Consider the following 12,574-nt stretch of genomic DNA (forward strand, 5'->3'; position numbering starts at 1 on the left):
TTTATAACTGTTGCCCACCTTCCTTGGGACTTGGCTAATGTTCCTCCTCCCATGAAAAGGAATTTTTTTCATCAAATATTTGGTCACCTTGTAGAATAGCTGTTGTGTAGAAAACAGGTCAAATATTTGATTTCTTTTCTTATCTCTCTGTTTCCATAAAAACACATGGATTCCCTTGCCACTCTATACTGGTTGCTAATGAAGGTTTTTACTTTTCTGTTTCGGTACCATTTAAAATGCACATTTTAAAAACACGTTTGATGTGTGTGTGGTCTTTGAAGTTATTATTCTTATCAATGTTTTGGTCAGTTGGAGCCTCTTCAAGTTGTCCCTTTTGGTAGTATCCTGGTAGCGTTAAGAGAAGGAGGGGAAACTGTGGCCAGGTATAAAACAAACAAACAAACAAAAATAAATAAATACATTTGAAAAAAATGATCCATTGGATTCAGGTATGGTAGCATATTATTTAATTTTTATGTATCCCATGCCCTAGATCTTACATTTAGTCGTTTTTTCCGCAAAGGAGGCTGGGGCATTGTAAGCTCAAGACTATCTTTTGGTAAACAGCAAATGCAAATTTGAGGCCAGCCTGTGCTTTGGGTGACCCAATCTCAAAGAGCAAAACAAGATGATTTCTTCCATTAGAGAACAAAACGTGTGTGCTTGTGTTGTGTACTGTTGTGTGGGTCTTAGTTTCTAGGCTTTCTTTTCCTGGGCAGCTCCCTCACTCTTCCTCCTTCCTTCCTTTCAGTTTATTTACATGTGGTGTCTGCGTCTGCAGGTGTGAAGGTCAGAGGTCCACTGTCTTCGATTGTTCTCTACTTAGACTGAACCTGGAGCCGACCATTTGAGCTAACTTCGCTGGCCAGTGAGCTCCCTGGGTCTTCCTGTTTCTGTCTCTGGGGCTAGGGTCATGGACCTGGAGGGTTATGCCTTGGTTTTACTGTAGGGGCAGAGGATCTGAACTCAAGGCCTCATGAATTTGCAAGAAGCACGCCCATTGGACCTTCTCCCTAGTCCTCTTTCCTTTTTTACTTTTCTTTTTGTATGAGTTCTAGCTATATAGCATGTGCTTGCCTTGAACTCAAGCCAATCCTCCTGCATCAGTCTCCTGAGTGCTGGCATTACAATCATGTGCTCCCACATCTGGTTTAATATATAGTTTTTAAAATAAAAAAATCTCACTATTCATCATGTGTGTGTGTTGTATGTGTGTGCATGTGTGAGCATGCGTATGCATGCACACACCACAGTACATATGTGGAGGTCAGAGGACAACTCTTCTATCATGTGGGTCCCAAGGATTGAACTCAGGTCATCAGGCTTGTTGGCAAGTACCATTATCTGCTGAGGCAACTTGCTGGCCCGGAAGATCACTCTTAAGCTGGCTTAAAAATAAATGTATTTTCATTTACGGGTATGTGTGTGTGAATGTATGCCACATGTGTACAGATGACCTTGGGGGCCAGAAGAGAGTGTCGGGTACCCTGGAGCTGGAGTCACAAGTGGTTGTGAGCCAACTGACATGGTTTTGGAAGAGCAGAAAGTGCCGAGCCATCTCTGTTTTGACGGCAACCCTAACCCAGTTTTCTGAATGTCCTTACACAGGGCCTGTAGGACAAGCATGCGCGTTGATTGGTGGTAGTGATTTATCTCCATTCAGCAGTAGCTTAATAAGACTGTAATAAAGGAAGTTGTTTCAGATCACTTTAGACTGAGGAAAGCGTGGGAACCAACAACTTGGCAAGAGCAAGAAATCCAATTTGGATAGAAGTGTGGTTACAGGGAGGAACGCAGTCGGTGCTAAGTCTAGGGGGAAAAAAAAACAACAAAAAAACCAAAACGTGTGAAGCCTGTGCGGAAGTGCCCGGTGCTGCCAAGTCGCAGAGCACAGAGCATATCGTCTTAAATGAAAGAATCACAGATCTGTTCCTGAATCACAAGGATGATGGGCAGTGGGCAAGCTGAGGTGAGAGTGTTAGAGTCAGGCAGACCTGGGCTCAAATCGAGGCTTCGCCATTTACTGGATACCAGCCTAACTTTAAATACATACCATCCATAACTGCCTTCTACCTTTAATTTTCTTTTCTTTTGTGATCTTAGTAGTAAACCTTACAATCATTACCTTATGCACATGAGGCAAACACTGACACTGAGCTACATCTCCAGCCCTCTTCACTGGGATGTGTGTGTGTGTGAAACCGAGAGAGCGGGGGCTGAGACGGATTCTCACATAATTCAGCTTTGAACTCACTGTGTAGCCATTGTGTGTGTGTGTGTGTGTGTGTGTGTGTGTGTGTGTGTGTGTATGTGAGTGTATGTGTGTGTGTGTTTGAGAGAGAGAGAGAAAAAGAGAAAAGATCTTACATAATGCAGCTTTGAACTCACTGTGTAGCCAGTGTGTGTGTGTGTGTGTGTGTGTGTGTATGTGAGTGTATGTGTGTGTGTGTGTGAGAGAGAGAGAGAAAAAGAGAAAAGATCTTACATAATGCAGCTTTGAACTCACTGTGTAGCCAGTGTGTGTGTGTGTGTGTGTGTGTGTGTGTGTTTGTGTGTGACAGAGAGAGAGAGAGAGAGAGAGAGAGAGAGAGAGAGAGAGAGAGGTCTTACACAATTTAGTTTTGAAGTTACTGTGTAGCCACTGTGTGTGTGTGTTTGTGTGTGACAGAGAGAGAGAGAGAGAGAGAGAGAGAGAGAGAGAGAGAGAGAGAAGGTCTTACATAATTCAGCTTTGAACTCACTGTTGTAGCCAGTGTGTGTGTGTGTGTGTGTGTGTGTGTGTGTGTGTGTGTGTGTGTGTGTTCAGATTTGAACTCACTGTGTACCTACATTACCTTAGACCTCTTGTTTTCCTGTCTACACCTCTCAAGTGCTGTTATTACAGGGGTGCACTCAATTTTAGCCCCCTTTTTTTGCTTAAAATATTTTAATCAATTAATTGTGTATGTGAACTTACTGGCCAAAGGTCAACCTTGGGTACTGTGCCTCAGGATCGCTACACACTGTTTTCTGAGACAGGGTCTCCCGCTGGGAGTAGGAGCTTGCTAAGTTAGCTGGCTAGCCAACCAGCCCCATGGCTCAACCTGTCCGTGCTTCTCTATGAAGAATTGCCACCTTGTGTGGCTTTTTATGTGGATGCTGGGACTAAAGCCAGGTCCTGAAGCTTGTAGACAAGCGTGTGCAAGCATTTAGGACTGAGTCATTACCCCAGCCTGAGAAAAATCGGTTATTCTGTATGTGGATGGGCAGAAGGAAAGTCCACTTTGGAGATATTCCTTTTAGTGGCGGGCACAACCCCATGTTTGCCGTTCTTTATGTGGTTTTCCTGCTTTGTTCTATTTCCATCACAGTAGTTGATTTAAAATCATTTATATTTTAATGTATGTATGTATGTATGTATGTATGTATGTATGTATGTATGTATGCATGCAGTGGTACTGGGGTCAAACCCAGGCCCTCACACATGCTAGATAAGAAGTTTACTTCTCCATCTAAGATTTGATCTTGACAGAACCCAGAAAGGGTGGTTCCTTCTTTTTCCTGAGGTAAGATGCCACCATTTCCATGTTGATCATGTTGGCACTCACAGACAAGGGGACCAGAGAGTGTCTCCAAATTTTATTTTATTTCTTTTTCTTCCCCCCTTTATTGAAAATAAACTCCCTCTCCCCCACATAATGTAACCTGATTACAGTTCCCCCTGCCTCTACTTCTCTCAGGTCCTCTCCACCCCCTCTCCCTTTCCACCCCCTTTCTGTCTCTCATTAGAAAACAAACAAGCTTCTACTAGGTAATAATAAAATAAAATATAATAGGATAAAAAACATAATAAAATTTAAAAACTTCAACACATTGGAGGACAGGACAAACAAACAGAAGGAAAAGAGCCCAGGAAAAGGCACAGGAAATAGACACAGACACAGACACCCACTTGTTTCCATATTCTGGAATCCCATAAAGTACTAAACTGGAAGCCATACTATATATATGTACAAAAGATCTGTCAGACAGCTATCTCTATCTCTATATGCATATTTAATCTATATCCATACCTAATCTATACTACATCTAATCTATACTACATCTAATCTATACTACATCTAACCTCTGTCTATATCTAATCTAATTTATATTTAATCCATATCCAATCTATATCTATCTAATCTTTATACTATCTATATCTATATCTAATCTATACTATATCTAATCTATATCTATATCTAGTCTATATCTATGTAATTTATATCTAATCTATATACCATCTATATCTACATCTAATCTATACTATGTCTAATCTATGTTTATATCTAATCTATATCTATGACATCTATATCTATATCATCTATATCTATGTATATCACCTATATCTATATCATCCGTATCTATATCTATATCCATATCTAATCTATTATCTATATCATCCATATCTATATATATCATCTATATCTATGTATATCACCTATATCTATATCATCCATATCTATATCTATATCCATATCTAATCTATTATCTATATCATCCATATCTATATCATCTATATCTATGTATATCACCTATATCTTTATCATCCATATCTATATCTGTATCCATATCTAATCTATATCTATATCATCTATATCTATTTATATCATCTATATCTAGATGTATATCATCTATATCTATTTACATCATCCATACCTATATCATCTGTATCTATATCTAATCTAATCCATATCTGTCCCTGACATGACATTATGAGACAGGGAAACTCCAAAGACGTCATGGAGTTCATTTTCTGCTGGGCATGCAGCCAACACCTAAGAGTAGTTTGTTCCCCAGTGAGGCTCCCTCAGAGAAGACTAAATCTTCATTTGCAAGTGCTTACCAGTTAGAAAGAGCTTCTGGGGTAGGGATGGGCTGTGTGTCCACCTCTCCTTTCAGCTCTAGGACCCATCTGGTGCAGACCGGGGCAGGCCCTGTGCCGCCACAGTCTCTGTGAGTTAGTTCAGCGATTGGTTTAGAAGGCCTCCTTTCTCTGGCTTCCTCCATCCACCCGTCTCTTACGCTCTTCCTGCTTCCTCTTCCACAGGGTTCTCTGGGCCCTGAGGGGAGGGGCTTGGTGGAGACAACCCTTTTAGGGTTGAGTGTGCCAAGCCTTTCACTCTCTGCATAACGTCTGGCTGTGGGTCTTTGTGTTTGTTCCCATCCGCTGCAGGAGGAAGCCTTTCTGATGGTGGCTGAGCAAGGCGCTGTCTATGAGCACAGCAGAATGCTGTTAGGAGTCATTTTATTCTTACTCTTTTTTTTTTAATAGAATAATTGTATTTGATTTTACTATAGGTCCCTGGACTATGTCTCAGGTTTTTGATCACCCCAAGCAATGTGAGGTATAGGTCCCATCTTGTGAGGTAGATCCGAAGTCAAATTAGATATTGATTGCTCACTCCCATAGGCATTGTGTCCCCATTGCCCTAGCCTATCTTGCAGGCGGGTCACCACTGTAGACAAAGGGTTTGTGGCTGGTGTTTACATTTCTTCCTCAGTAGGGTTCAGAGTACCTTTATGTAGCAAGGACTCTAGCCTGTAGGGGTGAAGGCTCTGTGTAGGCACCAGATTGGCTTCTCCATGGTCAATGAGTTGTGTAGGTGTTTCCTTCAGCAAAGGGGACTTGCTGTCAGTGGAGAGCAGCTCAGGGTCTTGGCAACAGCCTGGGTTGTTTGGGGATTCCCTTGGGATTTCTTTGACCACCGATTCAATTAGATGTAACCTATTCCCAGTACTGGAAGCTTCATTTGGTGACAAGAGATATCCAGTTGGAGCTTTAACTTCCCCATTATTTGGCTACTTCATTTAGGAATATATTAGGAAGTCTCCACTGTATTAGGTTTCTTACTACCCCTCAAGTGGTCTTTAATTTTACTTGTCTGATCTTGTATTTCTTCCTTTTTCCCCCTTCCCCTTTCCCCCTCCCACTTAATCCTTCCATTCCAGCTTGTCCCCTCTAATCCATCCATGTCTATTCTATTTCTCTCTCCTAGGGAGATCTATCTGTTCCTGTGCCCCTCAAAGTCCCTTCTCTATACCTCACTTCTATGATTCTGTGGACTGTAGCTTGTTTCCCATTGACCTAGCAGCTAAGATCCATATATAAATGAATCCTTACCATATTTGCCTTTGTGGGCCTGGGTTACCTCAATTAGAATGATGTTTTTTGTAGTTTCATACATTTACCTGTGAATTTCATGATTTCATTTTTTTTTAGCAGCTAAGTAATATTCCATTGTGTGAATGTAGCCCATTTTCTTCATCCATTCACCTGCTGAGGACATCCAGGTTTTTTCTAATTCCAGGTTATCGTGAATAGAGAAGCGACGAGCATGGTTGAATCAGAGTCTTTGTGGTAAGTTGAAGCACCGTTTGGAGGAGTGGCCAAGAGTGAGCCTCCAAATTTCAGAGCAAGAGCAACCCTAGAGTTGGTGTGGGAAGTACACATTGTTAATCTAGCCACTTGGGAGGCAGAGACAGGCAGCTCTCTGTGAGTTCTAGGCTGACCTGGTTCCCATAGTGAGGGCTAGACCGTCTAGACCTGGTGAGTAAGGCCTGTCTTAAGAAAGAGGAAAAAAGAAGTGTCTTCCACTTCACAGACACAGCTTCTCGTGCCTCCAGCGCATTTATTGTCTCAAGGCAGAGGTTTTAAAAAAACTTGAAATAATTAAACAACGACGCACAAGGGCATGGTATTAAGTATTCTACCTTGTAGAATTCTGTCTACTTTGCAAAGCCGGGCAGGGGTGGGGTGGGGATCTTCTGCAGTAGAAGATGTTACAGAGTAGATACAGCAGGAGGAGCCTTCACTCATATGAATATGGACAGGTTTGATGGTCTAGGGAGCCAAGGAACAGGAGAAAAGCACTCCCCCAAACTTAGGAAGTCCAAGAACACAGACATTTGGAAGGAAACTCATGGCATACCCAAGAAATGGTAGGCAGGAAAATAAGAAAGTACATTTACATAGAAAAGGAAAGCAATGTATGGGGCTGGGAGGTTAAGAGTAAGGACTTAGACCTCCAGGAGACCTTAGCTTGTTGGACAACCTCAAAATTGTATTTTAGTCCAGACCTCGCATAGTGAATAAGGAAGCTGGGAGTGTGCCTACCTCTCCTTTCTCAGGCTGCTGGGAAGATGGCGGACATTCAGCTGGAGCGTGCGTATCAAAAAGCAGCCTACAGGGGCTGGGGATTTAGCTCAGTGGTAGAGCGCTTACCTAGGAAGCGTAAGGCCCTGGGTTCGGTCCCCAGCTCCGGAAAAAAAGAACTAAAAAAAAAAAAAAAGCAGCCTACAAACTTTCAAAATAAGAATCATGTTTTGCTGGGAAAACTTTTGCAAGGGAAAACTCCCTCTGTACTACAAAAACATCGATCTAGGCTTCAAGACAGCCTAGGAGGCCATCGAGGGCACCTACGTAGACAAGAAATGCCCCACTCACTGGTAATATCTCCATCTGAGGTCGGATCATGTCTGGTGTCGTGACGAAGATGACGTTGCAGAGGACCATTGTCATCCGCCAGGATTATCTCCATTACATCCGGAAGGACAACCACTTTGAGAAGCATCCCCAGAGCACGTCTGTGCACCTGTCCCCCTGTTTCAGGGACGTCCAGATTGGCGACATTGTCACTGTTAGGGAGTGCAGGCCCCTGAGCAAGACTGTTCCATTCAATGTGCTCAAGGTCACCAAGGCTGCTGGCACCGAGAAGCAGCTTCAGAAGTTCTGAGGGGACTCTAGCCAATGCCCTAGAACGAAAAAGTTATTTTCCAACTTAAAAAAACCCCCATGTTTTAGAAGAGCCAGCTCAGAAAGGAAGGAACCATGCTGGAACTGTTAATGATACTCAGCCTGGCTTTAGAGAGACTACAGGTTAGAGATCTCTCTCTCTTACTCACACAAAAGACCAACTTCACTGCTAATCTACACGAAGAGGATTTCACAGATGCAAATTGCACAGAAGGATTTTTAAATAGAAAATTCCACCAGTTTTATTTTCCTTAGCTGGTAGAAATCTGGCCAGGCACATTGAAATCTGTGTACAAGATTCCTTCTGTCCTGATGGTTCAAAACTCTAGGTGCCTGTTAGGTGCCTTGTAAGAACAGGTTCCAAGGAGCTAAGAATCATGAGTGATCCTATTAGACAGTCAACGCCCTCATGCCGAGCTTGCTGACGGACAATGCTATTTGACTCAAAGAGAAGAAAAAAAAAAAAAAAAGGGAAAGAACCATGGAAGATAAAGCAATATACACATTTTCATTATATATAGAAGGATCTGTTTCCCACTGTTATATAAGCTTTCTTTAGCCTCTCAGGGCCACCCTATGCTCCTGGCCAATGTGAGCTAGTTCATATTTTCCTCCGTTTTATGTCCTGGGACCCTGAGTGGCGCAATGCTCTTGGCTTATGAGTTCTTTACGACTTCATATGGGGGATGTGGTTTTCTAGCTAATGCTGTTAAGAGCTATTTGCTACCCAGTGACCTTTCTTTCTGCAATTTATTTTGTGTTCTGGTGAACATTTTTGACCCATAAAGGCTGGCAGAACTGCGTAAATGATAGAAGTTAGCTTACCCTAAAGGAACAAAGGATGCTATCATGCAAGTTGGCTAGCCCGTAATGACCCAATGAAATCAAAGAATAATGGAGATCCTTACAGAGGTCATAAACATCTCAGCAGCCTGGAGGGCGCGAGGCTTCAGTTTGCACAGGCACCTGGAGGGATCTACGGCAAGAGGCGTGACATGATTCTGATGAACTTGGGTGTGTCTTCGCTAATGATCACCCCAGAATGCAGTTCTGGAGTATGACCAGGCTGAGGGCTGAACTTGAAATAAGCATTGAAACTGTGGGGACAAGCCAAAAGGGGTGTGTGTGTGTGTGTGTGTGTGTGTGTGTGTGTGTGTGTGCACATGTGTGTGGAGGTCAAAGCACAACTTGGAGTCAGTTTTCCTTCCACTATGTGGGTCCCCAGAATTGAACTCAGGTCCCCAGACTTGGTGGCAAATACCTTTATCTGATGAGCCATCTCATTGTGTCCCCTCCCTAATCCATTTTAATCTCTCCTACTCAATCTTATAAAGAAGGAAATGTGTCCCTCCAGGAGTCCCGTAATGAGTGTGTTTATAGACCATAGTTGAGTGACAACAATCTACCCCCCCAACCCCTTCCAATAAGGAGAGCCGGGAGAGACGATTTTACAGTGTTTCCTCTCATCAAAGTAACGCAGGCTTGTCTCTCGCTTCCTGACACAGAAAATTGCATTTTGTCACCCATTTGTCAGTTCTTACAGATTTTAAGATAATTAAAGAACATTATAGCAGGTGACAGCTGTTGCCGAGTGCCGTGTTCCTAGTTCTTCTGCTTGTTGGACGCCCATGAATCTCGGATGATGATAGCTTACTGTTCCAGGTTTAATTAGCTGCTTGTTTTGAATCTGTCTAGGCACTCAGGTGCGGGGTTATCAGCTTACAGCTTGTCGAATGTGAGCCATGCACATCACTGCCTGGCAGACCTGGGTCTGACTGACTCCGAGATGAGGCAGTTGGGAGTCCTTTGACCCTTATCAGACAAGGGCACAGAGGGGGATGAGGCTGTTGGTTTTGGTGTTCACTATTAGGAGCATCAGGTGCTGATTGGTTTCCTGGTACTCTTGAACCAAATTGTGCCTTTGATTTTGAAATGCATTCTCTGATTAAGTCTCCTTCAAGGCCACCTCTTCTATTACACCGCACTGCAATCCTAAGCCACTGAGATTCGTTTCCAAGTTAGACCGCTGCTGCTCCTCTGACACACAAGGGGGTGGTCTGAGCGGCCTTGGCCTTGGTTTTCAGCACTGTAGAATATTTCCTCTTTTCTTAGAGGATTTGAATGCCATTCTACTACTACAGAGACACTAAACTCCACTGCAAACGCCCTGCTTCTTTTCTCCTTACTCTTCTTAGGTGGAAGTGAGTTTTTGTGTGCATATATATATATATATATATGAATATATTGTGTATATATATTATATATTCACACACACACATGTGTGTGTGTGTGAATATATTGTGTATGTATATATATATAATATTTTTAAAAAGCACACAGTCTTATGGTTGCATCCCCAATTATACTTTTTTGTATAGTTAATCTTAAAATGCAAAAGTGTTTTCAGGAGCAGTTAAAAATTAATAATTATAATAATTATTTCTGGACTGGAGAGATGACTCAGAGGTTAAGAGCACTGACTGCTCTTCCAGAGGTCCTGAGTTCAATTCCCTGCAACCACATGGTGGCTCACAATCTTCTGTAATGAGATCCGATGCCCTCTTCTGGTGTCTAAAGACAGCTACAGTGTACTCACATACAATAAATAAATAAATCTTTAAAAATTTATTTCTAAAAGTGTGTGTGTGTGTGTGTGTGTGTGTGAAGTTGGATTTACATGCAGTTGTGAGCTGCCTAACAGGGATCTGAGAACCTGTCTTGGGTTCTCCAGAAAAGCAGGAAGTGCTTTCAGTCACCGAGCTTCTCTGGCTCTTTATTTTTGGGACAAGGTTTCACGTAACCTGGGGTGGCCTTGAACTTGTATGTTACTGAGGCTGACTTTGAACTCCTCCTCCTCCTTTGGCCTCTCAAGAGCTAGGATTACAGGTGTATACCGCCGTGTCTAGAAAATTATTTTCTGATGGGTACATGGTAATCATATCCACTCTAGGAGTAGTGTGATAGTTTAATACAACCTACACAGTGTCACGACCAATTAGGGTCATTAGCATTTCTAGCTACTTATACACTTACAACTTCTTTTGTGTTTAGAGCCTACAAAGATCTCTCACCTAGTTCTCTGTAAGATATATAATAAGAGTAGATCAGAGTCAGCCTGCTCTGCAGTGGGAAACCAAAACTTATTCTTCCTATCAAACTGTATTTTGGTATCCATAATCCAACCTTCCTGTACCTACCTCCTTCTTAACATGAAACCTTAACTTAAGTGAAAACTTAGGGCCCAACAATATCCTCTGACTCGCTAAAAGAGTTAAAGTAAATACATTGATTTTGTTTCGACTGCTTTCTGTCTCCCTGTCTGTCTCTCTGTCTCCCTGTCTGTCTCTCTGTCTCCCTGTCTGTCTCTCGGAATCTGTCTCTCTCTTTTGTAAACCAGGCAAACTTCTGTTCATTTCAAAGGTCTTTCCAGAAACACAAGCTCTCTTTGCGGGCTTCTCTGATTGGACGGAGCAGTCTAGGCCCCTCCTTCTTTGGTTTGCATCTTTCACTCTTTGCTTGCACGCCCGGCGAGACTCTGTAAACATTAACCAGGCTTTATTTCACTGTCTTCAACAGAACTTGAGCGTCCCATGAGATTCACTCCTAGGGAGACATAAGGTCCAACCGACTGTGCTTTCTATTTCGAGGGCTGATAGAGTCTCAGGAACTTGCAAACCTCGGTAGAAAATTTACGCAAGAGTCTTTGGGTCCTTCACCTCAAAATTCCTTCTTATGGTCTCCGTCAATCCTAAACTACTATATCATGAGCTCTATTTACCTCCCTCCTTCATCCAGGCTGGCCTTGAACTTGTGATCCGTCAGCCTTAGCCTCTCGAGTAGCTGGGATTACAGGCCTGTGCTCTCTACTCACTCTCTACTCAACTCCAATCGAGCTTATACAATGGATGACTTGCCTTAAGCCTGATTTTAAAATCTCATTGTATGTTAAAACTCCAGCCCTCCCTTGTTGGGCACATCCATCACTTAGACTCTAGTGACCTGGAGTTTTCCCAGAGGGTGATAAGCAATGAACTCAACTTTGCTTAATCAGCACAAGTTTTGGTGGCATTTTTGAGGGAACTGACATTTGACATGGTCACAGCGATATGCCATCTGTTACCTTCTTGTGCCTCTCCCTGGTTTACCATGGGATCTTGGGAATACGGTTTTTTTTTTCTATTTCCATTTCTCGTGTGTGTGTGTGTGTGTGTGTGTGTGTGTGTGTGTGTGTGTGTATTACATGTATGCATGTGGAACCCTGGGATTTGATATTTAGAATCACCCTTGATAGATTCTACTTTACTTACTGAGGTGAGACCTTTGCCAAACCCAGAGCTTGCCTGGGCCCACTGGCCAGTTTGCCCTGGGGTCTCCTGCCTCCACCTTTGAGGCTGAAATTGCAGGCCGGCCTTCGGGCTCATCTGTCATTTATGTGTTTCTGGGGATCTGAACTTGGGTCCTCATGGTTGTGCAGCAGGTGGTTCAGATTCTTTCCTTATCCTCTGGCCCTTCCTGGGCTCTTCTGTCTATTGCAGACCATGAAAAAGAAATATTCACTTATGTTTTGGAAAAATGGGCTTAGTGAAATGTAGAAGAAGCTAACATGCAAGGGAAAAAAAACCCTATTTGGCCACATTCATCATGCTTGGTGCTTTTCTGAGCGTCTTTCAACTTGGATTTTAATTCTGTTCATTATTTTGGCCCTGAACCACCCATCTGTCCCTCACACCAGCTCTAGTCCAATAGCATCGTCATTTTCCTCATTGGTCCACAATCCTCGGAACCTCCAAGTATTCATGT

The 12,574-nt window shown here is 42.8% G+C and overlaps 1 pseudogene; it reads left to right on the forward strand.

Annotated features, from left to right (window-relative positions):
* The first annotated feature begins 7,161 nt into the window (after window positions 1-7,161).
* Window positions 7,162-7,754, forward strand: Rps11-ps9 (ribosomal protein S11, pseudogene 9; annotated as a pseudogene).
* Window positions 7,755-12,574: the final 4,820 nt, after the last annotated feature.

This window comes from Rattus norvegicus, chromosome 19 (genome assembly GCF_036323735.1).
Source record: "Rattus norvegicus strain BN/NHsdMcwi chromosome 19, GRCr8, whole genome shotgun sequence".
Taxonomy (NCBI): Eukaryota; Metazoa; Chordata; class Mammalia; order Rodentia; family Muridae; genus Rattus; species Rattus norvegicus.